The sequence below is a fragment of the Pan paniscus genome, chromosome 1 (assembly GCF_029289425.2).
Source record: "Pan paniscus chromosome 1, NHGRI_mPanPan1-v2.0_pri, whole genome shotgun sequence".
NCBI classification, from domain to species: domain Eukaryota; kingdom Metazoa; phylum Chordata; class Mammalia; order Primates; family Hominidae; genus Pan; species Pan paniscus.
In genome coordinates this window covers 130,643,560-130,671,505 of record NC_073249.2, presented here as the reverse complement: position 1 = coordinate 130,671,505, position 27,946 = coordinate 130,643,560, and the positions used below count along the sequence as shown (strand labels likewise).

Genomic DNA, 27,946 nt, shown 5'->3' with positions numbered 1-27,946 from the left:
CCTTATATTGTATTTGTTTTTAAAAATTATCTTGACTATCTTAACCATTTGCACTTTCATATATTTTAAAATCATCTTGTCAAGTTACAAGGAGGAAAAAGAAAGTTGGGATTCTGATTGAAATTTTGCCCTATTTTGTCTTATTTTACTGGCTTAGATATCCAATTTTGAATGGGGGTTCGGGGAGTGAGATTTTTCACCATCATTTTGTTTTTTTTCATCACTAAGAATTAGGTTTGTAATTTCTTCTTGAGTCACCTAGCTATATGTCTCCAAAAAATTGAAAATTTTGCTTGTTTTCAATTTTAATGGCTTAAAATTGTTATATCTTCTTAAAAAAAAAACCTGCTTTTCTTTTTCTGGGGTTATGACACTACTCTTTTCACTGTTAGTATTCTTTAATGGATTCTCTTTTTCTTTGTTGTTCTTACTCAGACTTGCCAGAGGGTGTCTATTTTATTAAACTCTTCAAAAAGTGAGTGTTTGGCTTTGTGGACTCTCTTTATTTCTTGTTTTTTCCTATTTAATTAATTTCTTTTCTTATTGTTAGGATATCATTCTTTCTACTTAGAGTTTATTCTGTTGTTTTTCTAACTCCTCTAACTTTGGTACTTAGAATACCAGATTTCAAACTTTATTTATAATACAAATAATCAGGGTGTTAAAACTATCTTAAGTAATGGTTTACTTATATCCCCTACTGTTTAGAATGTAATGTTTTTGTGCATTTTCAGTTTAAAATATTTTCTAATGTCCATTATGGTTTTTTCTTAGGACCAGGAATGATTTGGAAGTGTATTTTATTATAATTTCTAAATAGATTTTAAGTTATCATTTTACATTTCTAAATTAAATACTTTTTTCATAAAGATAGGATCTCGCTTTGTTGCACAGGCTAGTGTCAAACTCCTGGCCTCAAGTGATCCTCTAGCCTCAGCTTCCCAAAGTGCTGGGATTACAGGCATGAGCCACTGCACCTGGCCTAAATACATTTTTAAAGAAAAGATAATATGTTTAACAAAAAATTGATATTTTTTGATACCTGACTTATGTTCTAGAATATACTCAGTTCTTACAAATGATCCATGTGTATTGTGAAGAATATACATTCTCTAATTGTTGGGCATAGAGTTGTAGGTGTCCATTAGATCTGACTTGTTAATTGTGTTGTTCAAATCCTCCATGTCCTTACTAATGTTTTTGTCTGCTTTCTCTATTACATATTAAGAATAAGTTAAAGATTTCTTATGAATGTTAATCCATTAATTTCTCCTCATAATTTCGTCCATTTTTTCTATATATATATATAGAAAATATATTACACCTACAACAAAACAGGTTTAAACTATATGGATCCACTTATACACAGATATTTTTTCAATAAATGCAGTTGAACTTCCTTAACTGTGGGTTCTGAATCAGCAACCAAATAATAATCAAAAATACAATATTTGTGGGTTATGAAACCCATGGATAGGAAGGCCCAACTTTTCCTTTATGCAGGTACTACAGGGCCAACTTCAGGACTTGATTATGCAAAGATTTTGGTATCTGCAAAGGTCCTGGAACCAAACCAATTTCCTGTGGATATTGAAGGAGAACTGTATATATAGATATAAAGACTGTGGTTTTAGGAACTTATAAATTTAGATTTTTTTTTGTATTTTCCTGTGAGAATTGTACCTTTCATCATTAAATATTGGCACTCTTTACCTCCCAAAAGAAAGTTTTTACTTTGAAGATAATTTTCTGTAATAGAGATCTATATATGTACATAGCTATTCCAGGTTATTTTGTTTAGTATTTGCCTAACATACTTAACCTTTAAGTTGGAACTTTTATGTGTCTAATGCCCAGGTATGTTTTAAAAATAGCATATACTTAGATTTTACTAATTATCTAAACTGAGAATATTTATATTTTGACCTGCATGTTTACTCCATTAACATTTATTGTGTTTAATAGTATATTTTGAGTTATTCCTACCACTTACTTGGTGCTTTATGTTTATCTGGCTATTTCTCTGCTTCTTTTTCTTTTCTCCTCTCCTGCTTGCTTTTGAATTTATCAGGCATTTTACATTCTATTTTCTCTCCACCAATGGCTAGGTAGTTATATAATACATGCATTTGGGTAGTATAAAACTAGCTTTTGTAACTAATCTTCATGTTTCAGTTGCTTAATACAATGTAAATGTGTTCCTTAGACACCTGTCAGCCCAATGCAAGTGTTCCTAATCAGCAAATGGCTTTTCTTTATAGGATAAAATAAGAATCAAGGTCCTTTTGCTCTTGTGCCTTCATCATCCCCAGGATGTAGGTGATCTCTTCATTTAACAGAGTAAGAAGACTGAGTCCCTTCTTAAGAGCCATGGCCACTGGGTGACCAACATCATTACCTTTTATATTTTACTGGATAGAATAATAGTCTTTGGTGGACAGCCATCCCTCCCAGCATCAACTCTATACTATGTCTGAGAACAAATTCTTGGTGGATAGCTAGCCATGTCTACAATAGCATATTTAACCAAATCCGAAGTTTTCAAATCTCTACCTCTACCCAAACATTATAAGGTTTTCAGAATGTTTTAACTTTGGTCATTGCCTCCATTTTTACAAATTATCACTTTTTTCAGTACTTTAGTTTTTTAAATTTTATCAAATCACTTATTATTATTGTGTATTTAGTTTTATACAAATAGACCCTGTTTATAGCATTTTATCAATATTAGGTCATTTAAGCCTCGTAGCCACCCCCTGAAGTTTTAGCACTTATGTAATAGGAACTATGTTCTCCTTATATTTTGGATATGAGAAGGTTGAAGTAGAAAGCAGTTAGTGAACTTGCCTTATGTCACCCAATTGTGACCACTTAATTAAGTGGTAAAGCCAGGATTCAAAGCCAGTCAACCTGGCTCCAGAGGCCGCTCATGACTCTGCTTTATGCTGTCAATGGTTGTTTATATTTATCCACATGTCACTGTTCCTTGTTTAACTACACAGAGATTTCCCATGGCAAAACTATTCTGTATAGGATCAGAGAGTAAATATTCAAGCTTTGCAGACCATATGGTCTCTGTCACAATCTACTGTACTCTGCCTTTGTAACACAAAAGCCGCCAGAGTCAATAGATATGAGACCAGCACTTTGGCAGGCCAAGATGGGTGGATCACCTGAGGTCGGGAGTTCGAGACCAGCCTCACCAATATGGTGAAACCCCGTCTCTACTAAAAATACAAAAATTAGCCAGGCATGGTGACATGTGACTGTAGTCCCAGCTACTATGGAGGCTGAGACAAGAGAATTGCTTGAATCCAGGAGGCGGAGGATGCAGTGAGCCGAGATCGTGCCATTGCATTCCAGCCTCGGCAACACAGCTCAAAAAAAAAAAAAAAAAAAAAAACAGAATGAGCATAACTCAAATAAACCTGCATTTGCTGATGCTGAAATTTACATTTCATGTAATATTCATGTACCACAAAATATTCATCTTTTGTTTTATTTCAACCATTTTAAAACATAAAAAACATAAAAAACATTCTTAGAGGACTTCTTATTTCAGATGAGACATATCAAGAGTTTTAAAGTCATCACTCCCAACCTCATAACAAGTTAAAAAACTGAATATCAACAACTCCTTTTAGATCCATCAGAGAATTGAGGACACAGAACATACCACCACCTGGAAAACTAGAGAGGGAGGACAATATAAGAATCACAACTTACCAGGAGCTGCAGCAGGTAACTGGTAGGAACACTTAAATGGTAATTGACGAATTGATGGAGGTTGAGTGTGGACTAGCTTGAGAGTTAAAAATTCCTGGGGATCCAGTCTTAGGGAGATCCCTATACCTTTGTGAGTTTTATTTTCAGGAGCCCAGACTGGAGGAAAATCCTCTCCCATTTTTTGGCAGGAGGAGAGAAAAAGTAAATATTTTGAAATATGCCCAGAGCATTTCATTTTTCTTAACAAAGCCCTGGCCTCAAGGGAAACTACTGTAACAGGAATAAAAAGGAACATTACACAGTGATAAAGGGGTCATTCTGCAAGAAGACATTAAAATCCATAATGTGTGTGTGTATTGGTAGAAGTATGTATATACATATGTGTGTATGTCTGTATGTACACACAGTAATGTGTATGAGTATGTGTATGTATAGATATATATATGTGTCTGTCAATATTGTTTCATCAGTTTTAACCAATGTACAACACGAATATAAGAACTAATAATAGAAGAAATTAGATCAGAGGTGGGAAAGCATATATATAGGAACCCACTGTACTATCTCTTTGATTTTTCTCTAAATCTAATATTGTTATAATATATAAAGTTATTTTTTTCAATATTCTTAGCTCACAGGAATTACAAAATCCATCTGTAGGTTGGATTCAATCTCTGAGCCATAGTTTCTTGACTTCTGATCTAAGAGATCTTCATTTCGAGGTCGGTTTTCATCTTTTTGAAGCATTTTGGAAATATCTGTGAGATATAGCACATTCTGTTGGTGGTAAACTCTATTTTTGTTTGTCTGAAAATTTTTCTATTTTATTCTTTCTTTGAATAAAGTTTAGCTAAGGAATTCAATTTTAGGTTGACAGCATGTTCTTTAAGTATTTTGAAGACACTATGCTCTGTCCTTCTTTTGTCTGTGAGAAATCTGCTGTAATTTGTCTTTTCTTTCTGACCACTTGTAATACCTCTTGTTTGTCTCTAATGTTCTATAGTCTCTGGGATAGGCCTGATTGTGTGTTCAAAAGGAGATTTCTTGTTATTCCTGTTTGAATTTTGGGAAGGATTCTTAACACTGAAGTTTTCTATCTTTTAATAATTTTATATATTTTAATAATATATATATATATAGCAGTGTTTATTTCTTTAAACATTCTTAGTTATCAAATCCTCATATTCTTGCTCCTAACCCTTTGACATTCACCCCTACATGCCAAAATCTGTTAGCTGGATCTTGCTATTCTCTGCCTGATTACTTTTTGCTTGATCCTAAGGACACACTCAGCCCAGGCACAAAGAAAATTCAAAGGGTGAATGACCTAATGTTTCCAGAAGCATCCTTTATTTAATGATGGATAAGAAATTGATAAATAAGCATCCCCAGCTTCCTTGTATCTTAGTTAGGATAACTCTGAAGCATGTTCCACCTCTGCTAGCAACATTCCCAGTGATACTGAGATTCAATTGTCCACAGTAGAAACTCACTTGATAATATATCATCTACTGACTTCTTTCTCTTTTCTATCTAATTTTCCCAATCGTTTACTGATATATTCTGGGACCATCTACCACATAAACTACTTGCATTTGAATCCTTCCCTTGCAGTTAGCTTCTGGAGGGAAACCAAAATTTTATTTTACATTCGCCATTTGATATTCCCTTTACATGATGCTCCTGAATGGTATATTTGCTGTGTTTTTTTTCCCTCTTGATTCATGCTTTTGTTGGCTTATTACTGTGTGTGTGTGTGTGTGTATGTGTGTGTTTCTTTTGTTGTTGTTTAATTGTGAATTTATGTTTTGCATAATTTATTTATGAGACTCTTGCAAGATTTGGGTTTTGAATTTATCTGGGTTCTCTTAAAAGAGATTTGTTCTTTGCTTTCATCAGGCTTGCCAGAGTGTTATGAACAAAATTATGTTAATTATTTTAACTTGAATTTCCCAAACAATTTGTCATAGTGTTTTATTTGAATCCAGAAGTGGTTAAGGGAGCCAAGTCTCCCTGGGTGCAATTGGTTGGGCCTGGTCTCCAGAGCTGCTACGGCTCCCATGGAAAGTGTAGTAATCATAACAGAGGCTGGCAGATAAGGTGGTGGCAGCTGTGCCTGGTACAGAGGCAGCAGCCAGGAGTCCCACGAGGAAGCAGCCACCAGGCTCTAGAGGTGAGAAAGATCAGCCAAATATGAGATTGTACATAAATTGTGTCCAGTGCATTGTGTCAAAGGTATGAATTGCAAGAGGGGAATTTTCTTCTATCTGGAGCCCAGGCTAATATAGACAACTCACCTTCCCCAACCCAGCCCCTTGGCCCCTAGCTCACCTTTTCTTTGAGGGAATAGGCTTTCAAGTGCCTGTCTTTTCCAGGGGGTCTCAGTTCCAAGCCTTCCTCTTCCACAGTCCTAGGACATTTTCTCCATTAGGCGTTGGGCCATTATCACCCAACCCTGGCCCCAGTGCATCCATAGTATTAACATAAGCCTAGAAATGTGTCTTTCAACTCTCTTTTCAGTTTGATTTCTGGCAATTTCTGCTGATTTCTCAGAAATTCCTCCTTGTATTTATTCAAAAGAGCTTTTTGATAGTAATTTCAGCTCTTGTACATGAGTCTTTTGGATTTCTATCACATTGTCAGGAAACAATAAATATCTCTTCTTTTGAAAATATTTATTGTTCTATAAATTTGTCTTAATTTTATAATTAGAAAAAATATTTAAAAGCATAAATAACTATACTAATACATACATATATGCCACCCAAGAACTATGAACCAAATTTACATGAATAGTGGTTAATTTGATCAGAAATGTTAACCTACAACCATGGTTCTTAACCTTGGCTGCACATTTAAATTGACTATAGGAACTATTAAGAAACCATAATGCCAGGATTTCACCCACAGGAGGTCTTATTTTACTGGTCTGAGGTGAAGCTCAAACACAGATATTTTCATGAACTACTCAGGTACTTCTGTAAGCATTTCTGGCTAAGAACCAGAAATAGTCTAGACCCATTAGAGAGACTCCTCTGTAAGGAAAGAGGAGTGATTAGACTTAGAAAGGACAGGTTCAAATAAGACACAGAACTTTACAACTCAGCATCAGCATGAGTGCCCTGAATGTGAGATCCAGTACTCTCTACAACTAGTGACTCTGATCTCCTAACTAGGACCTCCAGTCTAAGCTTTGGAATCAACCCAGTTCCAAATCAGGTTCCTTTCTTACTCCTATAACTAAGTCTCTTCCTTATCTTCTATTTAATAAAATGAGTTTCCGACACCTTCCCTTCAAAACAGTTTTCTGCTTCAACAACCTGTGTTATAATAACTATTCCAGCACCCTCTACAATTGGAGCTCTATTTGTATGCTTGTTGTATGCCCTACAGATTCCTACATTGTTGTCATTAAGAGTGCTCAGATTTGAAGTATGACCAACATGGGTTTAACTCCCAGTTCTGTCACATACTAATTCTGTGACCTTGGGTAACTAACCTGACTTCTGTATGTCTTTATCCATAAATGGCTATGGTAATACTGCCTGTATTATAGAGCTGATATAATAAGAAAATGTGATGCTGAGTGTAAGTTTTTTATTATAACACCTGGCAGATGGTAAACTCAAAATGTCATTGTTAATGTATTATTATTATTATTTAGTATCCCTTCCAAAAACCCAATTTCCCATGCTGCCTCATCTCATTCAGGGTAACTCTCAGGCTAGTCACTTCATAGTGCTTGACTCAGGACACCCTAACACCATCCTCCCTCTACTCCTACCTGCTCTGGCATCACCAGGTACTCCCTGACTTAGACCACCCATTCATTTATCCACTCAGTGTTTATTGAGAGTCTAATGTGTGCTAAGACCTTTGCCAGAGCTAGAAATACATTGAGGAGAAAAAACTGTCATAGCCTGGAATGTCACTTCCCACATCTTACCTTATGTCCTGCATGGAGAGACAGAAATGTGTGAATTTTTAAAATGTCCCCCTAGCTATTACTGAGTGATGCGTGCTCACCTCATCCCCCACCACACACACACACACACAAACACACACATACACACACGTACACCGATTATTGGTCCAGCTGAACATTTTCTCCCATGGTGAGATGCTGGTCTTACCATGCAAACAGGTCTTTCCTTATCATCCCCACTAAGTTCTTTTAAGATCTTCTAAAATTCTAGGCACATAGTTGGCATAATATAAAACATACTAAAATTTGCCCACATCATACAATAAATACATAGTATATAACTTTGTATAAGTTGGGCTAAGCTTCAGTGAAGCCAAAATTATTTTTTGAAGTCCCACACCTCACTGTAGCTCTTGAAATCTTGTACGCCCTTGACACTTTGCCTACATGCCATTACCTTTGCCCACTCACCTCATCACCATTTCAATTCTCCTTCTGCTCTGACTTAGTTTTCTGGAGAGAAAGGGGAAAAAAAGAAATGGGTAGATAAGTTGCTCATAGGAAAATTAGAAATATTCAAATTCTGCCTTCTTTGCAATTTTGTCCAAGTCTCAGATAGCAACTGATATCAAATGCATAAATAAAAATATGCACATATATTTAATAAAAGGGAAACCTACATTCCCTTGTCAGTCCAATCTAGTGGGAACAATTTTCAGCTTTTATATAGTGCTCAACATTGAAAAAGTATCTTCATTTACTTAACATTATAAACAAAATATAATTATAATCCCATATGATGGCAAAATTGAAAATCAGAGAAGGAATATATCTTGCCCAGGATAACACAGGCAGTAAAAGGAGAGCTATGATCTGACCGGTATGCAGATGTGATGTCTGGGAATCCCGATTCCTTATTCTGTGACCAACTTCCTGCATAATGCACAGTGATCCCAAATAGAACAGGGCACCTCCCTCGGAGGGAGCATATGCATATGTGTTCTTAAAGTACGTCTTCAGTCCTCTCAGAGCTTTGAGACTATATCCCTAAAATGCAAGCGTCTGCTGATTCTAAGCCCTGACTGAAGTGGAGCTGCACCCACATGTGCCTATTCAGCGCCAGGATGCTGTTTTACTGCTGCTCCCCTGTCTTTAGCAGCAATCTAAGAACAAGGACCTCTAATCCCATATCAAATTTGCACTGCATCAAGGTCAGTATCTCTTTTTACCAAAGTAGTGAATGCATTCTTCACAGTTTTAAACCAAATAATAACCATTCCATACAGACTGGGTCTGACTTCAACATTATTGCTTTTTTTTAAGGTCCATAACTGTCTTAAATTACTGTTCCTTCCAGCATCAGCCATGCTGTAAAATTTTCAGGGACAAGCCTTTACTGCCTCCCACCTCTTCCTGCTTTATTGTCAGTGGCAATTTTAATTCATTTCATTTCTGTGTCACTGTCACTCCAACTGCTGTCTTCAGCTCTGTGTGGTGTCCTGAAGTTCAGTGTTAATGCAGAAACCTTTGCTTTAATAGAAAAATCATGTTATTTGACTTTTTCTTTAACATTAATAGACAGTCAGCCAAGGCCAGCTCCAAAATTCCGCAAAATAAAATTATTTCCAAATGCTAAGGGACCTTTCACTGTCTTTGAAAGAGTGCTAGTGAGGCAAGAATTACCATGTACCTGAAACAAATAAGAAAACAAGATTTTAGGGAATAAATGGACTGGTTTTTCTGAGGCTGGCTTTAGTTTCTTGCTTTATCGCTGATTGGATGGACCTGTGATTTCAGAAGAACATCTTAATCTAAGGTTCTCCCTCTCTCCTTCTCGACCCCTTTGTAAAAATTGAGATACAGCTATTGCCAGTTATTTTCCACTCAGAGATGCTTTAAGTTTCAACTCAGTGGGGGGAAAAAAAACAAGGTACAAATTGTTACTGCTGACAATGGATCTGATCTTGTATTGAGCTAAGATGAACAAAATGCTCTCTGGGGAAGAGAAAGGTTCACCTATGTGAGGTAAATGAATTCTTCCACAGCTCTAGGGAACAGTGAGATTGCGGTATGGTATACTGATGCCCCAAAGAGTTTATTATCTTTATCCTGTTTGTGGATAACTTGCCCAGACTTGATATAGAACCCAGTCAATAATAATGTCTTTTTTGGATTTACACAGAAAAACTGGATACTATGTTTAGTACTTTTTTATTTTTGTATCAATAAGTACCTTGTAGCAGAGGCATAGAAAGAAGGGCAGCTATTTATCAGAGCCAACATCTGCCCCCTCCTTGTTCCCTACCACAGTCTAGGTTTGTGGGAAGATGGTTACCTGAGTTGGCACACAAAATTGAAAATAAGGAGTAAAGAGGAAAGAAACAGAATAAATGTTGATAGTAGCATTTTCCCATCCCCAGATATCTTTTCCTTATTTTCTGTCTCTGTATGACAAAGGCATTAGAAGGAAGGAAATGTACCTTCCCTAAGGAAGGTAGGGGATTTATGAAATTGTAATTATTTCTGGTCAACTGATAGAGTTTCTGGTAAAAAAAAAAAAAATGAAAGAGATGACTCATATGACTTATGGTCTTTACGTTCTGTGATACTTGAGTCACTGAAGTAGAACTGAATGAATTGATCCATATTAGAAATGGAGTCTTTCCTGGAAAATCCAGCTATATGACTCCTTTACCTCTGACCTGTATCTGAAATTGAAAACTTACCACTTCTGTCTTCGACCTCTCTTTTCTTGCTAGAAAATATGCTAAACAAATAATTACATCATGGTAACAATAGGCCAGGAAATTTCCAAGCATTTGGCAAATTGTAAATCAGTAACTGGTAGAATGGCTGATACTAAAGTTTTCCAGAGTCTCCAGGATAGTCTATCCTTTAACTCTGTAAGCAAATAGCTTTTCCTTTTCAGACTCCACAATTTCCACAGTAAAACTGAAATTCTAAGAAAAGCAAGGTAACATTTTTTCTGTAATCTTATAGATGTTATTTTTTTTGTTTGTTCTCTCAAGAAAAATTTAACCCCTATTAGACACATGTTGAAATTGTAGATTTCCCACTTCCTATCCCACTCATCTCGGAAGTGTGCCAATTCTCAGATGATACAAAAATTTGATACCACTGGAAGTCTTCACTTTAAAGAGATTCAAATGTTCTTTACTATTTTATGGCCTTAACTTGAAAATACAATGCAATAGAAAAAAATAGCAGCTACCGAACATTGAAAATAATTATTTTTCTGTTAGGAATTGTTTTTGCACTAAAAACAAATAAGTGTAAAGAGAGATTGGGATTAATCCCCCAACTAAAGTCATTTAAATCACAGAAAATAAATTATATCCCATAACAAAAGCTTGACAGCAGGAAATTCTGGACTTAATTCAGCAACTTAACAATGTCAGATTTCTCTATGATTTTCTCTTGGCTTTCACTCATGGTCACAAGGTGGCTCCAATGGCTCCAACTATCACTTCCATACACACAACATGTAAAGATAAAAAGCACAAGCTTTTATTAGGTGTCTCTTTTTAAGGGTAAAGAAAACCTTCTGAGGTACTCCCAGGAACCCTCTTTCTTTTATTTAACTGACCGCAGTGCAGCACATGACCATCTTTTGCTGACATGGGAATAAAATGATTATGATTGGCCTCAACATTTATTCCTCTAGTTTTGAGAGTGATCCAGGAAGCACTTAAGAACCCAATACTTGAATAAAATAAAGATTTTATTAAGAGGCCGGGCGTGGTGGCTCATGTCTGTGATCCCAGCACTTTGCGAGGCCGAGGTGGGTAGATCACCTGGGGTCAGGAGTTCGAGACCAGCCTGGCCAACATGGTGTAACCCTGTCTCTACTAAAAATACAAAAATTTGCTGGACGTGGTGGTACGTGCCTGTAATCCCATCTACTCAAGAGGCTGAGGCAGGAGAATTGCTTGAACTCGGGAGATGGAGGTTGCAATGAACCAAGATCACGCCACTGCACTCCAGCCTGGGTGACAGAGCAACACTCCATCTCGGGAAAAAAAAATATATATATATATTAAGAATAATGAGGATGGGAGCTATTTACCAAAGGAGGAAAACAACAAAGGATGGGGTAATACTCTAGAGCTGGTAACCACAGGAGGTGTCACCACATCTAAGGCATGAAGAGGCAGGAAAAGAAGAGAAAAGACCATGAAGCATGGGCCATCCAGCAAAAGCTGTAGCCTGCCACAGAGTGAGGCAGCCACATGTGACTCCACAGGGAGCAGCCAGGAGAATGAATTCCTCAACCTAACTGTACTCCCTGTCTCTCATCCCCCCATAGACAGAGCCTAACCAGAAGCCAGAGAACATGGGAACTCAATGATGCATCCTGTATGTCAGCTTCCTGGGCACAGAGCAGGATTGTAAAGCTTGAGGAAGCTGGAAGATGGCTCAGGAGAGACAGCAGCTCTCCATCACATTCATAGAGCACTTACCTCGTGTTAGGAAGTATGATAAGTGATCTATATGCATAAAACAGGGATTTCACATGACAACTTCAACTGGGTAAATATGCTATTCACCACGCCCCCAGGAAAGAAATAGCAACATTGTTTTTAAAGATCCTTTGAGGAGAAATTGCATGGGAAATGCCAAGGCTGAGTGGAGAAAGTATGTAAGCAGCGAGGCCAAATATTCTGAACCTGAAAGACGGGGAGATACCCCAAACCTGGGAAGGGGTGGGGGTTTTGACTGGTTTTGCAGGTAGTGAAGATCCACACCTAATTCAGTTTCTGCTCTCTCAGAAGATACAAGGCCTTGGAGTGAATGGCTGTGTGCTGTGCTAGGGGCACTAAAAGCTGAACCTCCCAGTCTTAGCAAAGGCCCCTACACCCAAGGTTGACACAGAACTAGCAGAGCCTCTGCTATTAGAGTTGAACTATAAGCATCTAATAGCAACTACCATGGGTTGAGGAGTTGAGAATTGTTTTCCTTCAAGACACAATATAAGACTCCTAGATTCTTTGGAAACAACTATCTGTGGCTAGAGGCAAAGAACAAATATGAATGATAATAGCTGTCTGACTATCCTGGTGAATGGCTGCTCATAGTGAGATTTAGTTTTTATTTAGAAGAATCATATGACATTTCTTACACCCAAGTGTGATAGGATAAAATCAATATCCTCAATACTTGTATCATCTGCTTTATCCCATAAAATTTGTGAAATAAGAATTACTTTCTCTATTTTATTGATAGTGAAAGAAAGATTTAAAGAGTCCAAATAACTTGTGTATGATCATTCCACTGAAAAGTGGCTGACTGGGACTTCCATTTGCCACAGTGTGCTCCGGAGCCTCTGTTCTCAATCACTATTCTATTATTACACAAAACTGACTGGTATGGAAATGTGGTCATCTTCTCCAGGCATCATGGAGCATTCTGTACAACATACCAGGTAATTTCATTGGATAATATTTGCTGCTACTGTACTTTAAGTAAATAGCAACACATTGAATCATTGTAAACATTATCCTACTTGATCCTTACATTTGATTCCTGCCAAGTAGCCAAAATGTTACAACCACCACCACAATTCATCACCATTTTACAGATGATGAAACCAAAGTTTTAAAAAATAAGGAAGGGAAAAAAGGAAGGAAGGAAGTAGAAAGAAAAAAAAGGAAAGGCTACCTAACTTGAGCAACTAGGAAAAGAACCAAAATCTTTTGACTCCTAGTTCTGTACTCTAATGCCTCTCTGCTTTAAGCACCACAAATTTTAAAAAGCAAAAACAAAAACATTGGTTTCTCCTTCCTACAGCACAGACAGTGATTCAGTGTTTGTGCAATGAGACTGAAAAGGCAAAGAGCTCTGTATATATCAGTGCGAGAATGCCAACAGACTGCTAATGGAAGTTAGAGAATGGGTAAATGTCAGACAAGGATCAGTGACTCTTTGAGGATCACTTACCTTTTCAATACAGATCAAAATCCTTAGTACAAACTACTAATATGCCACATGTGTCAGATTACCCCTCCATTCCATCAACAATATCAATGGGGTGGCCTATGTTCCTGTCCTGGTAGCACTACAACCCCAACCTTAAATACTGTATCTACGATGTAAGACTTTTCTTCTGGGCTGTGTTAGTGAAGTATGGCAAACATCTTTCTCTCTTCTTCTCTATTCCTTCTCTTCTTGGATTAATTATCTCAATTGATGCCATATTAAGTCTCACAATTTTCCAAGAGTAAAATTTGGTTAATCACCCTTGAAACTTATTTTCCATAATCCCTCTCAGCCAGTATCAAGTCTATGCTCTCTCTGAAATGCACCTGAAATCAGATCCTTCTTATTCTTTCCCCACTACCATTATGGCTATCCCCTTAGTCCATGTTTCTATTTTTCTCCTGCCTGACCCTGGTAATAGACCCCTCTCTGATCTCTCTACCAGTAATCTCTCCCACACTAATTTATTATATATGCTCCTACCAGAGTTATATTTATAAAAGAATGTTTTGATGACATCTGTCTCTTGCTTAAAAATGCATTCAGTGACATTCCCCTATTCATTAAATCTCAGTTCCTTGTCAGGGCCCACAAGGCCTAAGTGACCTGGTTCCAACTTCCCTTACCAGCCCTTTCTCCCTCCTCTTGTACTCTAACACTACTAAATTCCTCTTAAGAACCTGATTGTATAATTTCTATGTCTTTACATATATACGTCATTTTTTTTTTTGCTTTCACTTCCCTCTCTGCCTTACATTCTTCAACTTACCCCTTGAAATGAGCTTAAATATTCTGTCCTCCATGAATCCTTTCCTAACCACTTAGGCATGGTTAATTAGTCCTGTGTCAGGATTATAATATCACTTTGGCATTGGACTGGGGATAGCAGCTGGAGCTTAAGCTGTGTTCATGGTGGGATCCAGCTATATCCAGGCAAGGCTGGCAGCCTGGAGCGGAAAGATCTGTAGAAGCTATTTGCACTAGGAACGAGGGGCCTTGAAAGTATCAGGCCCAGACACTGACCAGAACCAGTTTTGTTAGAAGAAACGTTTTATGCACAAATGGGGTCTGTTCCTCAAATATTTCCCCGGGTCCACAATAGCCCTAAACTCCTATCTGAATCCTTGGGAAAGAGGACTGCAAAAAATATATATACTAAAAAACTATCTCATTGGGAGCTCAGTGGGCCACTAAAAACAGGAGCACAGATTGTTTGGGCACAGCCGTGAAAAGCAAAAGGCACTTTCCTTAGGTTCATATAGAAGTAGTTTCATTACTGTTTGGATTCATTGAACTAGCTCTAGAAAGCTTGATGCAGCTTTAGAAATGGTCATGCTAGAAATGTTCATTGTCTGCCCCTCTGTGGGGGAAGTGAGGAGGGAAGAAGGGTTAGACTGCAGAAACTCATCCCTGTGGCTATGGGACAAGAAGAGGTTTTAGCAGCAGGTATCCCAAAAGGGAAATAAAGCAAGATAAAAAAAAAATGTGGAGATTGCCACATTTTAGTTCAAAAAACCATATTAATGAACCCAAATGAAATACACCTTAGAGACCTTCATCCATTCATTTACCACTTGTTCATGAGGGTCTACTCAGTGACTACATCCTACCAGGTGCCAAGAACATGGCAGAGAATAAGACAGACATAGGAAGGTGAAGGTAGATCATAAACCAGCCCACAAATAAAAACCAAAGGGCGTTTTAGGTATCCATGAGTTTAACAAAAAATTAAACACGTTGATGTGATTGAGAGCTGGAGTCAGTGTAGGTCTCACTGAGAAGATGCCACTAGAGCTGAGATTTGAAAAGCAAAAAAGAATCAGCCTTATGAAGATCCTGAGGGAAGAACATTCCAGGTAGCATTAACAGCAAGGGCACAGGCCTGAAGATCATAATAAGCTTGGCATTTCAAAAACCCAAGAGAAGGTCATAGGGGAAACCACAGTGTGTGAGCAAGTGAAAGAGTGGTAGAGGGTGATTCATGAAGATGAGTAGGCATTGAGTCATGGAGAAACTGTTAAACCACATCAGGCATTTGGACTTTATTCTGTGTGCAGTAGGAAACTACTAGAAGGTTTTAGCTAGGAATTGCCATGATCTGAATTTTGTTTTTGTGGCTTCACCATAGTTGCTCTGTAGAGCCTGGAATGTGGAGGGAAGTGGCAGCAGAAGGGGAAGTGGAGAGATCAGTCTAGAGACTATGGCAGCATTTCAGGAAAATGATGGTGGGTGCTAAGACAAAGATAGCAGCACTGGAAACAGAAAAATACTTAGTTGACTTGGGACATACTTTGCAAATAACAGTAGACAGGATTTGCTGACATGTTGGATGTTGGGGTGGAGAAAAGAACAGAATTAAAAAGACTGCATGGGGCCAGGCACAATGGCTCACACCTGTAATCCCAGCACTTTGGGAGGCTGAGGTGGGCAGATCACTTGAGATCAGGAGTTTAAGACCAGCCTGGCTAACATAGTGAAACCCCATCTCTACTAAAAATACAAAACTTAGCTAGGTATAGTGACTGGAACCTGTAATCCCAGCTACTCGGGAGGTTGAGGCAGGAGAATCACTTGAACCTGGGAGGCGGAGGTTGCAGTGAGCCGAGATTGTGCCATTGCACTCCAGCTTGGGTGACAGAATCCATCTCAAAAGAAAAAACAAAACAAAACAGAAACAGAAACAAACAAAAACAAATGAACAAACAAAACACTGCATGGTTTCTAGCTGAAGCAACTCTTAGAGAAATGGCTAATTATTGAAAAGGGGAGAGAACTGGGAATAGGTTCAGGGAGAGGGCCATTTATTTTGTGACCTTTCAGAAATTCAGAGGAGATGTCAGGTAGGCAATTGGATTAAAAAACAGTCTGGAGGTCAGGAGAGAGGTCATGGCTACAGAGTTAGGTTCAGAAGCCATCAGAATATCAGTAATGGAAACAGTCCCAGAAATAAGTGAGGGAGATCTGGAGAAGCAAAGTAAGGTTTCACAACCTCACGGAGTGTTATTTGCAAGATAATATTAATGATTTTTAGAGAGACTTAAGGGGATGCTTATCAAGAATGGCGTGAACTGTATAAGACACCGAGCTTAAATAACAGAGATCTAAAGCCAGAAAAAAACTTGTCAAATCTGCACTTATCTTTTTTCTTCCTATAACTTCTCTAACCTGTGATTTTATAACTCCTGAATATCCTCCATGCCTTTCCTTGAAGATGCTGCTGTCATCTGCATTCCCTTTCACTTTCAGACTTCTGTGGCATCTCCTTTTGTGATTACAGTAATATCATCAGGATAGAGTTGAAAAAACTAGAATTTATTTATTTAATGAGTAATATTTGTGTGATTTGAGAAAGATATATGTAAAATGACAAAGTGTCATATTAGTGAGCTATTAGGTTGCTTCAAAACTAATTGCAGTTTTTGCCATTACTTTCAATGTGGAATTGGACAATAAGCAATTAAAAGTAATGGCAAAAACTGCAATTACTTTTGTGCCAGCCTAGTTTCTAGAATTAAAAAAAAGGTAAGGAAAAATTTTAGTAATCAAAAATTATCCTTGGAAATCTTCCAAATTGTCCATCTAAAGCAGAATCCTTTGTATATCAACCCTATACAGATACAAATTTCTCAAGAAGTCCAAAGAAGACTGATTTTGCTCCAGCATTAATACAAACTACTTCTGTGGTCGAGTACCAGATAAAAGCTGTGGTTGTACCAAAGAATACTAGCAGGTAGAATTGAATTCATGAATGTTCTGAGTATGTATGAAATGAGTTCACATTATAACTAATACTAGTCTAAGCTTCTTTCTAGCCAGATATGTAGATTCTAAAGGGGGGTCTTCCAGTGGTAATGGAGGGGAGCTTTGTGCACTAGGTATCAAGGGTCCTAAGAACACAGAAATGAGACTGCTGAGAACATATGTTCCTGATTCAGGAGCAAAGAATGCATTTGCTTATTATGGAATATGAGTGGGGTAGTGTGTAAGAATTTGCAAGCCACAACACAGGATTAATGTCAACTTTACTTATAATTTCCTAAAACAAATTATATGTGTTTTGAGTTCCTATTCCAAAAAGCTGGCAAGAAATTCAATCTTTGTTATCACTGAGTTTGCTACACAGACTCTAAGATCTGCTACACAGACTTTGAGATCCCCAGAGCCAAGCCCAGTGTCTGGGAAGGGCCTTCTGGTTTCCTGTTCATGAAGTTCATTGCCTGTATGCTCACTGTTCAAGTCAGCAGGTGCTCTTTAAGAATGGGGACTCCAATATGTCTTTGTCAAGATCAAAGTATCCAAAATTTCCACTTGCACCACAGATCTCATCAGAGATTCCACAGCCACCCCAAGCAGATAAAATGTGCAATTCTTTTAGAAACTGTAAAGCCCAGGGCTGGCCTCCCCTTTGCCCCCACCCCTCTCCATAATGATGTTTCAACCTCCAAGCTTTGGCCTTGACTTCGCCTGCATTATGGCTCCTTGCAGCAAAGATCCAGTACAATATTGAGGTTGGGCTTTTAAAAACAAAACTAGTTTGTTTCTTTTGGCCCACAGTACAAAAGACTCCCAGACAAGGAATCACGAAGACTTGGTATATAGGAAGGAAAATACATGCAAAAGAAAGAAGGTTACAGTAAAAATTAATATTTTTATAGATTATCCTGCTTCCATTTCTATGGTAGAGGGAAATGGCTTTATTGGATGGGGATTGCAAAGTATTCTGCAAATATGGAAAATAGATATAATCCATTAAAACCACAAACACGTACAGATCCAATGACTTGCTGCAAATTTAGTTCTTCAAGTCAGTCTTGAGTTGTCACATTGCTTATTCCCATTTCTAAAGGACACCGAATTCAAAAAGTCTTCTTAAACAAGTTAGAGGACATTGTTCTTACTACATTATCCAAGAATACAAGAGGCTACAGCTACCAAAAGACAGTACTGGGACTGGCAAGAAGTTAACCACATTTTCATGCTGAATTTGATGGAAAATTGGATGCATTCCAGTCTGTTTACAGTTTGGGTGGGAGGGACAGATTTGCCAATAGCACATTTAGCATGTTGCAGCATAGTTTATCTGTCTGCAAATCTGTCCATCCCACCAGACTATCTCTGCCTTGAGAAGTGGAATCCTGACACACTCATTTCCACAATTCCAGCAAGTCTTATGGTCTGGCATACAAAGGGCACTCAGTAAGTGAAGCCCACTACCATGATTGGGAAAAGGCTTTTTCCACTTAGTTTTCTGTTTGTCATGACACCCCTTCTGCAATTAAGGCCGTCATTTATTGCTTATACTCTACAATCCATTGACTCACTAGACTGGGGCCAATTTTTGGGAGCTCTTCATGACAAAGTCAGCCATGCTTCAGCCCCTTGGCTGTTCTCCCTGCAGAGCTATTCCAGAAGCTATAGAGGATGCTTTTTTATTTCAGACCTTCTGTTGCTCTCTGGTTGTCTCTGGTTAAAGAATTCTTCTATAATCCCATTAGGATCAGCTTTTCTCCGTCTGTTCCTTATCACGAATCATTATTAGATGAAAGACAAAAATCCTATCACTTTAGTTAACTGGGTCACTAAGAACCATATGAGTCCTGTGTTCCTGTTCTGAAAGCATAATTAAAGCCCTGACTAATTAGTATTAAAGTAACCTTAATTAACTAACCTAACTTACCACTAATCAAGGGAATGGGTCTTCCGAGAGATCGTGGATCATTTTCTAGTCAGTACACAATATAAGTTAATATACATACATACCCCTACGGATGCACTCATTAAAAAAAAAATTAAAACTCTTCATTGTTGGGAGTATAAGTTGGAAGTTACTTGCTTACTTGCTTATTTATTTATACTCTGCCTCTTCCCACAAAGGATTGGACTCAAAGGACATTATCTTGCATTTGTACTGCAGAGCTCTTGCCATGATTATGAAACAAGAAGGTATTTAGCATGCTCTTTACTTGCTCTGGGTTATTAGTAAGCCCATGATAATTATGTTACCAAAGTAATGTAGAGGCTGCTGTATCTGATTTCCACATTACAGATAGTCCCTAGTCATCTGTGTGACTTAGCACGCATCACTTTACCTCCCTGGAACCCAGCTTCCTCATCTATATAATGAGGCCAGTTCAGTCATGCACCCCATAATGACATTTTGGTCAACAACAGACCACTTTTATGACAGTAATCCCGTAAGATTATAATGGAGCTGAAAAATTTCTATCGTCATGGTGATGCTGGTGTAAAGAAATGTACTGTGCTGCCAGCCAAAAATATAGGTTAGTACATACTACTTGATAATGATGATAAGCAACTGTGTTACTGGTTTATGTGTTTACTGTACTATACTTTTCATCATTATTTTAGCGTATACTCCTACTACGTATTTTTTAAAAAGATAACTGCGAAAGAGCCTCAGGCAGATCCTTCAGCAGGTGTTCCAGAAGAGGGCTTTTTTTTATAAGGGATGACAGCTCCATGCATGTTATTGCCCCTGAAGATCTTCCAGTGGAATAAGACATGGAAGTGAAAGACAGTGATAATCATGATCCTGACCCTGTATACTCCTAGGTTGATGTGTGTATCTGTGTCTTAGTTTTCAACAACAAAAAAAAAGCTTAAAAAGTATACAAAAAAAACCTTTGAAAATAGAAAAAAGCTTAAAAAATAGGGATATAAAGAAATTTTTCCTTTTTTGTGAGACAGAGTCTGGTTCTGTTGCCCAGGCTAGAGTGCAGTGGTGCAATCTTGGCTCACTGCAACCTCCACCTCCTGGGTTCAAGTGATTCTCGTGCCTCAGCCTCCAGAGTAGCTGGGATTACAGGCGTGTGCCACCATGCCCAGCTAATTTTTTTTATTTTTAATAGAGACAGGGTTTCACTGTGTTTGTCAGGCTGGTATGGAACTCCTGGCCTCCAGTGATCTGCCCACCTCAGCCTCACAAAGTGCTGGGATTACAGGCATGAGGTTCCTCGCCAAGCCAGAAAATATTTTTGTACAGCTGTATAACGTGTTTGTGTTTTAAACTAAGTGTTATTACCAGAGTCAAAATGTTTTTAAAAAAGTAAAAGTTGATAAAGTTTAAAAGTTACAGTAAGCAAAAGTTCATGTATTATTAAAAAAGAATTTTGTAAATTTAGTGTCGCCTAAGTGTACAGTGTTTATAAAGCCCACAGTAGTGTTTAGTAATGCCCTAGGCTTTCACATTCACTCACCACTCACTCACTGATTCACCCAGAGCAACTTCCAGTCCCACAAACTCCATTCATGGTAAATGCCCCATACAGATGTATCATATTTTGTTTTTCATATTGCCTTTTAGTTGTTTGTTTGTTTGTTTGTTTTTGTTTAGACAGAGTCTATCTCTGTTGCCCAGGCTGGAGTGCAGTGACGCAATTATAACTCACTGTAGCCTCGCATTCCTGGGCTCAAGTGATCCTCCTATCTCAGCCTTCCAAGTAGCTAAGACTACAGGTACATGCCACTATGCCCAGCTAAGTTTTTTTTTTTTTTTAATTATGTTTTGTAGAGATACAGCCCCACTATGTTGTCCAGGCTGGCCTCAAACTCCTGGCCTCAAGCTATCTTCCCACCTTGGCCTCCCAAAGTGCTGGGATGGCAGGTGTGGTCCACCACGCCCGGCCAATATACCATCTTTTAACTGGACCTTTTCTATGTTTATATGTGTTTAGGCACACAAATACTTACCAATGTGTTACAATTGCCTACAGTATTCAGTACAGTAACATGCTATACAGGCTTGTAGCTTAACAGCAATAGGCTATATGTTATATAGCCTCATTATGAAGCAGTCTATACAATCTAGGTTTGTGTCAGTACACTCTATGATGTTCATGATGAAATTGTCTAACAATGCATTTCTCAGATAATTTCTTTGCATGATTGTATATTAAGGCCCCTCCCAACTTTTAGCATGCTCAGTTATTCTCTGAAAGTAAAATTTCTCTTGATCTCTAAGTCCTCTATCTTGCAAACCTAACAGATGTGATATCTATTATCTAATACAGAGTCATTTTTTGTGACTGCTCTTAACTATCGGCCCTTTTGAGAGTTTATATCATACAGTCTCCACGACTGTCTAATGAGAAAGCAGAATAACAAAATGCTTTTTGCAACTAATTTCAGAAACACGGGAGAGGATCCAACAAAGTACCAATCTTATGCAGCTCTGATATTGTCACAGTAGTTTGCTAATCAAACATGAGCAGGGCAGGAGAGGGCCTACCTGCCCCGCACCAGGAATGTCAATCACCATCAGGTGATGGTCAGGCAGTTGTTAAACTATCTCTCTAAAATAAGAATGAACCTCAGCCAGTGCCAAGGAAAAGCAGTCCCCCAATAGAAAAACCTGAGGCCAGGCATGGTGGCTTAAGCCTATAATCCCAGCACTTTGGGAGACTGAGGCAGGTGGATCACCTGAGGTCAGGAGTTCAAGACCAGCCTGGCCAACATGGTGAAACACCGTCTCCACTAAAAATACAAAATTAGCCGGGTGTGGTGGTGCATGCCTGTAATCCCAGCTACTTGGGAGGCTGAGGCAGGAGAATCACTTGAACCCAGGAGGTGGAAGTTCCAGTGAGCCAAGATTGCGCCGTTGCTCTGCAGCCTGTGCAACAAGAGCGAAACTCCATCTCAAAAAAAAAAGAAAAAAGAAAAAACTGAAACTATTGATCAGCTTTCCAATAAGATCTCAGGAGTTGGGTGAGTGGGCTCAAGCTTGTGCACTAAGGCAAAATGGTAGAGTTTAACTGATACATGTAACCTTACAGGAACACTTGACTGGTAAGAGGAAGAAAAGCCTCAAGAGAACATGCATACGACTCCAGTAAATGCCTGTGCATATGCCCCCACAATAAGCACTAGCAGGCCACTGTGCATGAGGACAGCCCATCCCAAGGGAAGAATTGGAAGAAGTAACACAAGACCCCTGAAGCATGCCAAACCCTAAGGGAAAGTCAACCTGTGCACTTGATCTTTCAAGTTGCCTGCTTGGCCCTCTTCGAAGTGCACTTTACTTCCTTTCATTTGTGAACCCCCAAGTATCTGAGACAGGTCTCGGTTAATTTAGAAAGTTTATTTTGACAAGGTTGAGGGTGTGCGCCCATTACACAGCCTCAGGAGGTCCTGACGACATGTGCCCAAGCGGGTCAGAACACAGTTTGGTTTTTATACATTTTAGGGAGACATGAGACATCAATCCACATATGTAAGATGAATATTGGTTCTATCCAGAAAAAGCGGGACAATTCAACGCAAAGGCGGGACTACTTGAAGCGGGAAGGGGCTTCCAGGTCATAGGTAGATAAGAGAAAATTGTATTCTTTTGAGTTTCTGATTAGCCTTTCCAAAGGAGGCAATCAGATATGCATTTATCTCAGTGAGTAGAGGGGTGACTTTGAATAGAACGGGAGGCAGGTTGGCTCTAAGCAGTTCCCAGCTTGACTTTTCCCTTTAGCTTAGTGATTTGGGGGGCCCCAAGATTCATTTTCCTTTCACACATTCCTGTTCTAAAGCTTTTTAATAAACCTTCACTTCTGCTCTAAAACTTGCCTCCATCTCTCACTCTGTCTTATGGCCCTCGGTCAAATTCTTTCTTCTGAGGAGGCAAGAATTGAGGTGATTGCAGACCCGTGCAGATTCACTGCCACTAACAGTATCTGAAGAACCACACTTCAGTTCTACAGTGTAAGATATTGTGCATTTATCTATCATTTGCCATTGATGTGAATGAGTTTTCAAGAACATATCCTTAGCAGGGATTGGGAGTTATAGGGAACCAAAGAAAACATTATGATACTGATGTGGACATACCACTGAAGGAGACCAAAGTAAAAACAAAGTGAACCAGCTTGATCAGCCTCTTAATAATTCTCATATTTCTCAGGGCAGGATGGGCTGTACAGCATCCCCCCACCCCCCACTTCCTTGCATTTTCCATGATAAAGAATCTTTATCTGTTTTAACTCAGGAACTTGTATTGAAGGAAGTGGTATTATTCGCACCAGAACTAATGTTTGAAGGAGGCTATAAAATTTCCCATCCTAAAGAGGTTTAAGGATAAGTTAGTTTTGTTTTAGTCTGGGATTGTTTAAAAGAAATCTGCAAAAAGCCTGGGAGTGGGGATGCCTGTAGGCAGTTCTTCCAGCGCAGTGTTCCTCTGTTTCCTGATTGCAGGGAGCATTGAGTCATCATCTGACAGGCATAAATAATACTTGAGAAACATATCCCGTCTTTGAAAATAGATTCCATGAATTCTTCAAGTTGTGTTTTTGCATTTTTTTTTCTTTTTTTTTTGAGAAGGAGTCTTGCTCTGTCACCCAGGCTGGAGCGCAGTGGCGCAGTCTTGGCTCACTGCAAGCTCCACCTCCCGGGTTCACACCATTCTCCTGCCTCAGCCTCCCGAGTAGCTGGGACTACAGGCGCCTGGCACCACGCCCGGCTAATTTTTTGTATTTTTAGTGGAGATGGGGTTTCACCTTGTTAGCCAGGATAGTCTTGATCTCCTGACCTTGTGATCCACCCACCTTGGCCTCCCAAAGTGCTGGGATAACAGGCGTAAGCCACCACGCCCGGCCTGCATTTTTACATTTTACATTTTATACTTTATCTTTCGTCATCTATGAATAGTCAATAAATGTTTGAACAAAAAAGTGAGTGAGTAAATAAATGAACAGGTAAATTAAAGCATTTTCTTTATTTCCACCTAACTAAATACATCCATTTTACTGTTTTACTCATCTGTGTAACAAATGTGAAAAATACACAAGGAAGGGTTTTTTTTTTCCAGCATAGGCAATTCTTCAACTTTTATGTCCATAAGAATCACTCAGTAAACTTACTAAATGTGAAGATTCATGAGCCCCCTACCTAAAGATTCTGATTTAATAGATCAGCACTTTGGGAGGCCAAGGCGGGTGGATCACAAGGTCAAGAGATCGAGACCTACCTGGCTAACACGGTGAAACCCCGTCTCTACTAAAAATACAAAAAATTAACCAGGAGTGGTGGTGGGTGCCTGTAGTCCCAGCTACTCGGGAGGCTGAGGCAGGAGAATGGCGTGAACCCGGGAGGCGAAGCTTGCAGTGAGCCGAGATCGCCCCACTGCACTCCAGCCTGGGCGACAGAGTGAGACTCCATCTCAACAACAACAACAACAACAAAATAAATCAGGCATAAATACACAGGAATGTAAATGGTAATATCATACACACAAACTTCAAAAGTTATGTCTGATGTGAGGGGTCCACAGGCCACACTTTGAGAAATATTGCTATCTAAGGGCTGTTGATTCTCTGGTCTATCATTCTGATATCAGAATCTTAAAAAATTGTGAGTTGCAATCATCCCACCTTTGGACCAGAGTCAGCCAAGTGGAAGCAAGCATTATCAAGTAAGAGAATTTCAGAGATTCACCAAAGTGAGAAGGGACATTGCAATATCAAGACTTACTATAAAAATGTAGTAATCAAGACAGCATGATATTGACACAAAGGTTAATCGAACAATGGAAAAGAATGGAGGGTCAAGAAATAGATCGATACATGAGCAATTGATTTTTAACCAAGGTGTAAAACAATTTTCATTGGAGAATAGTCTTTTCAAAAAATGGTGCCAGAACAATTGGATATCCTTATACCAAGTAAGTACTCCTATCCACAATATTGAAAAAGTAACTCAAAATGAATAATATACCTAAATGTTAAACCGAAAGCTATAGAACTTCAAGAAGAAAAGATAAAAGAAAATCTCTGTGATAGTATTTTAGAAAAAGAATTCCTAAATACAATACCAAAGTCACAATCCAAAAAACAAAAAGTGGTACATTGGATTTTATGAAAATTAAAAACTTCCCCTCTTCGAAAAACACTATTAAGAAAGTAAAAAAGACAAGCCACAGACCAAAAGATAATGTTTGTAAATCACAAACAAAGTGACTTGCAAATTACTTATCTGATAAAGGATGTGTATCTACAATATGTAAATAACTCTCAAGACGTAATTTGAAAAAAATCATTTAAAAAATGGACAAAAGATTTAAGTAGACACTTCATCAGCAAACATATATGGATAGCAAATAAGCACATAGAAAGATATTCAACATCATTTGTCACTAGGAAAATAAAAATTAATCACATTGAGATACTACTACATACCTATTAAAATGGTTACAATTTAAAAGACTGACCAAATATTCACAAGGACAGAAAAACTAGAATACTACTACACAATAAAAGTAATAAACTATTAATACATGCAACATGGATGAGTCACAAAATAACTACGCTGAATGAAAACAGCTGGACAAAAAAAGAGTACACATTGTAAAGTTCTATTATACAAATTCTAGCAAATAAAATCCAATCCGTAGTGACAGAAACTAGATTAGTAGTTTCCTGAAAATGGAAGAAGGTAGGAATAAAAAGGAAGAAGGCATTAAAAAGAGTCCCAAGCAATCCTTGGAGGTTGATGCCAATGGTCATTATCTTTCTGGTGGTAATAATTTCATATGTGTAGGATACATATGACAAAACTTATCAACTTTATTTGAAAATTATTGTATGTCAATTATATCTTAACATTGTTTAAACATTGATAGCTATTTAAGAAGATAAGAAAAAAAGAAAAATTCAGGAAATAGTAAACTCCAAAAAATTCAAAAAGTAATACAAGAAAGAAGCTATTATCACAGTACACTATTTGATTCACCAATGAATATTTCAATAACTATGGAAATATAAATCTGAATATTTATTTAACCCAAATTATGATAGGGCTTTTCTAGAAAAAGGAAAAGGGAGACTTGGAACACGGATGGGGTGGAGGAACATCTAAGAGAGTTAATTATCTTAATAGACTATAACAAGAAGTCAAAAGATAACCATAAAACTACAAAATCAAGAAATATATGATATGCAGATTATTTAGAGACATAGCGGTAAGAATCAGAAGCAATGACTGAAAGAGTTGAAGCCATTTACTTCTTGAGAGGACTGGGGAATAGAAGTAATAAGGAAAAGGACCACTGATTTTAGCACACACTCATATACACACAGGCACACACGTACATGTGTATATAACCTATGGTGCCATTTCATTTGACTTAACAAATAGATCATAGGCAATGCTGCGTGAATATTTTTCTATTTCTGTATAACCCAGACTTCATGATTGAATGGTAAACATGCCTTGGAAGTTAGAGAACACAAATTGCTCTGGATACAGTTTAGAGATATATCTCTCCTGGAGCCATTTGCTTACATCCCAAGGGTAATAAACAGAAACAACTTACCCCTTTCTTCCAGAGATATTTGCTTACAATCCAGAGTAATTCTCTCCCTTCTGCTGAGATTTGTTTACAGAGTAAAGTTTTGTCTCTCTTTCTAGTGGGAGAAGGGGTACATGTACCAGCTGCCCAATATACCACTAAGTCTCATGATTTCAGGGTTTTTCTCCTGTGTGCCAAACCCTAGCACATGCACATAAACATCTGGGCCTCATCGAGTTCCTTTGTGGAGAATTGGGGCACAGATAACCTTAAAACCACACAAGCGTATTATCTCACAGTTTCTATGAATCAGAGGTTTGAGTATGGGTTGGTTGGATTCTCTGCTAGGGTCTCACCAGGCTGAAATCAAATGGTTACAATTTAAAAGACTGACCAAATCAAATTCACAAGCACAGAAAAACTAGAATACTACTACACAATAAAAGTAATAAACTATTAATACATGCAACACAGATGAGTCATAAAATAACTATGCTGAATGAAAACAGCCAGAAAAAAAGAGTATAGATTGTAAAGTTCTATTATACAAATTATAGCAAATAAAATCCAATCTGTAGTGACAGAAAGTAGATTAGATGTAAGGTTTCAAGATCACTTTTAAGATAACTGGTTGTTGACAGTACTGAATTCCTTGCAGTTGTATGACTGAGTTCTTATTTTCTTTTTGGTTGCTGAACAAGAACCTCTCTCAGCTTCTAGAGACCACTCTCAGGTCTTTGCCACACAGCCCCCTCCATAAGCAGTTAATGAGGTAATTTGCTTCTTAAAAGCCAGCAAGGAAAATCTCCCTCATGCTTCTGATCTCTTTTTTTAAGAAGGGTCCAGTTCCTTGTAAGTACTTGCCTGAATAAGTCAGGTCCACCCAGAATAATGTCTCTTTTGATTAAATCAAACTCGACTAATTTTGGATGTTAATTACATCTGAAACTCATTTCATCTTTGTCTTATAATGTATTCTAACCATGGGAGTGAAATCCTTTATAGTCACA

The 27,946-nt window shown here is 38.1% G+C and overlaps 1 long non-coding RNA gene across 1 annotated transcript in view; it reads right to left on the bottom strand.

Annotated features, from left to right (window-relative positions):
• The window catches only part of LOC130541707 (uncharacterized), a 119,968-nt gene extending 92,964 nt beyond the window's left edge, over positions 1–27,004 (bottom strand). The window contains exons 1-3 of the long non-coding RNA XR_008955800.2: positions 26,961–27,004; positions 8,123–8,164; positions 6,058–6,136 (exon numbers count right to left, since the gene is read on the bottom strand). This is a non-coding gene — a long non-coding RNA (uncharacterized LOC130541707). The remainder of the gene's footprint in view (positions 1–6,057; positions 6,137–8,122; positions 8,165–26,960) is intronic.
• Positions 27,005–27,946: the final 942 nt, after the last annotated feature.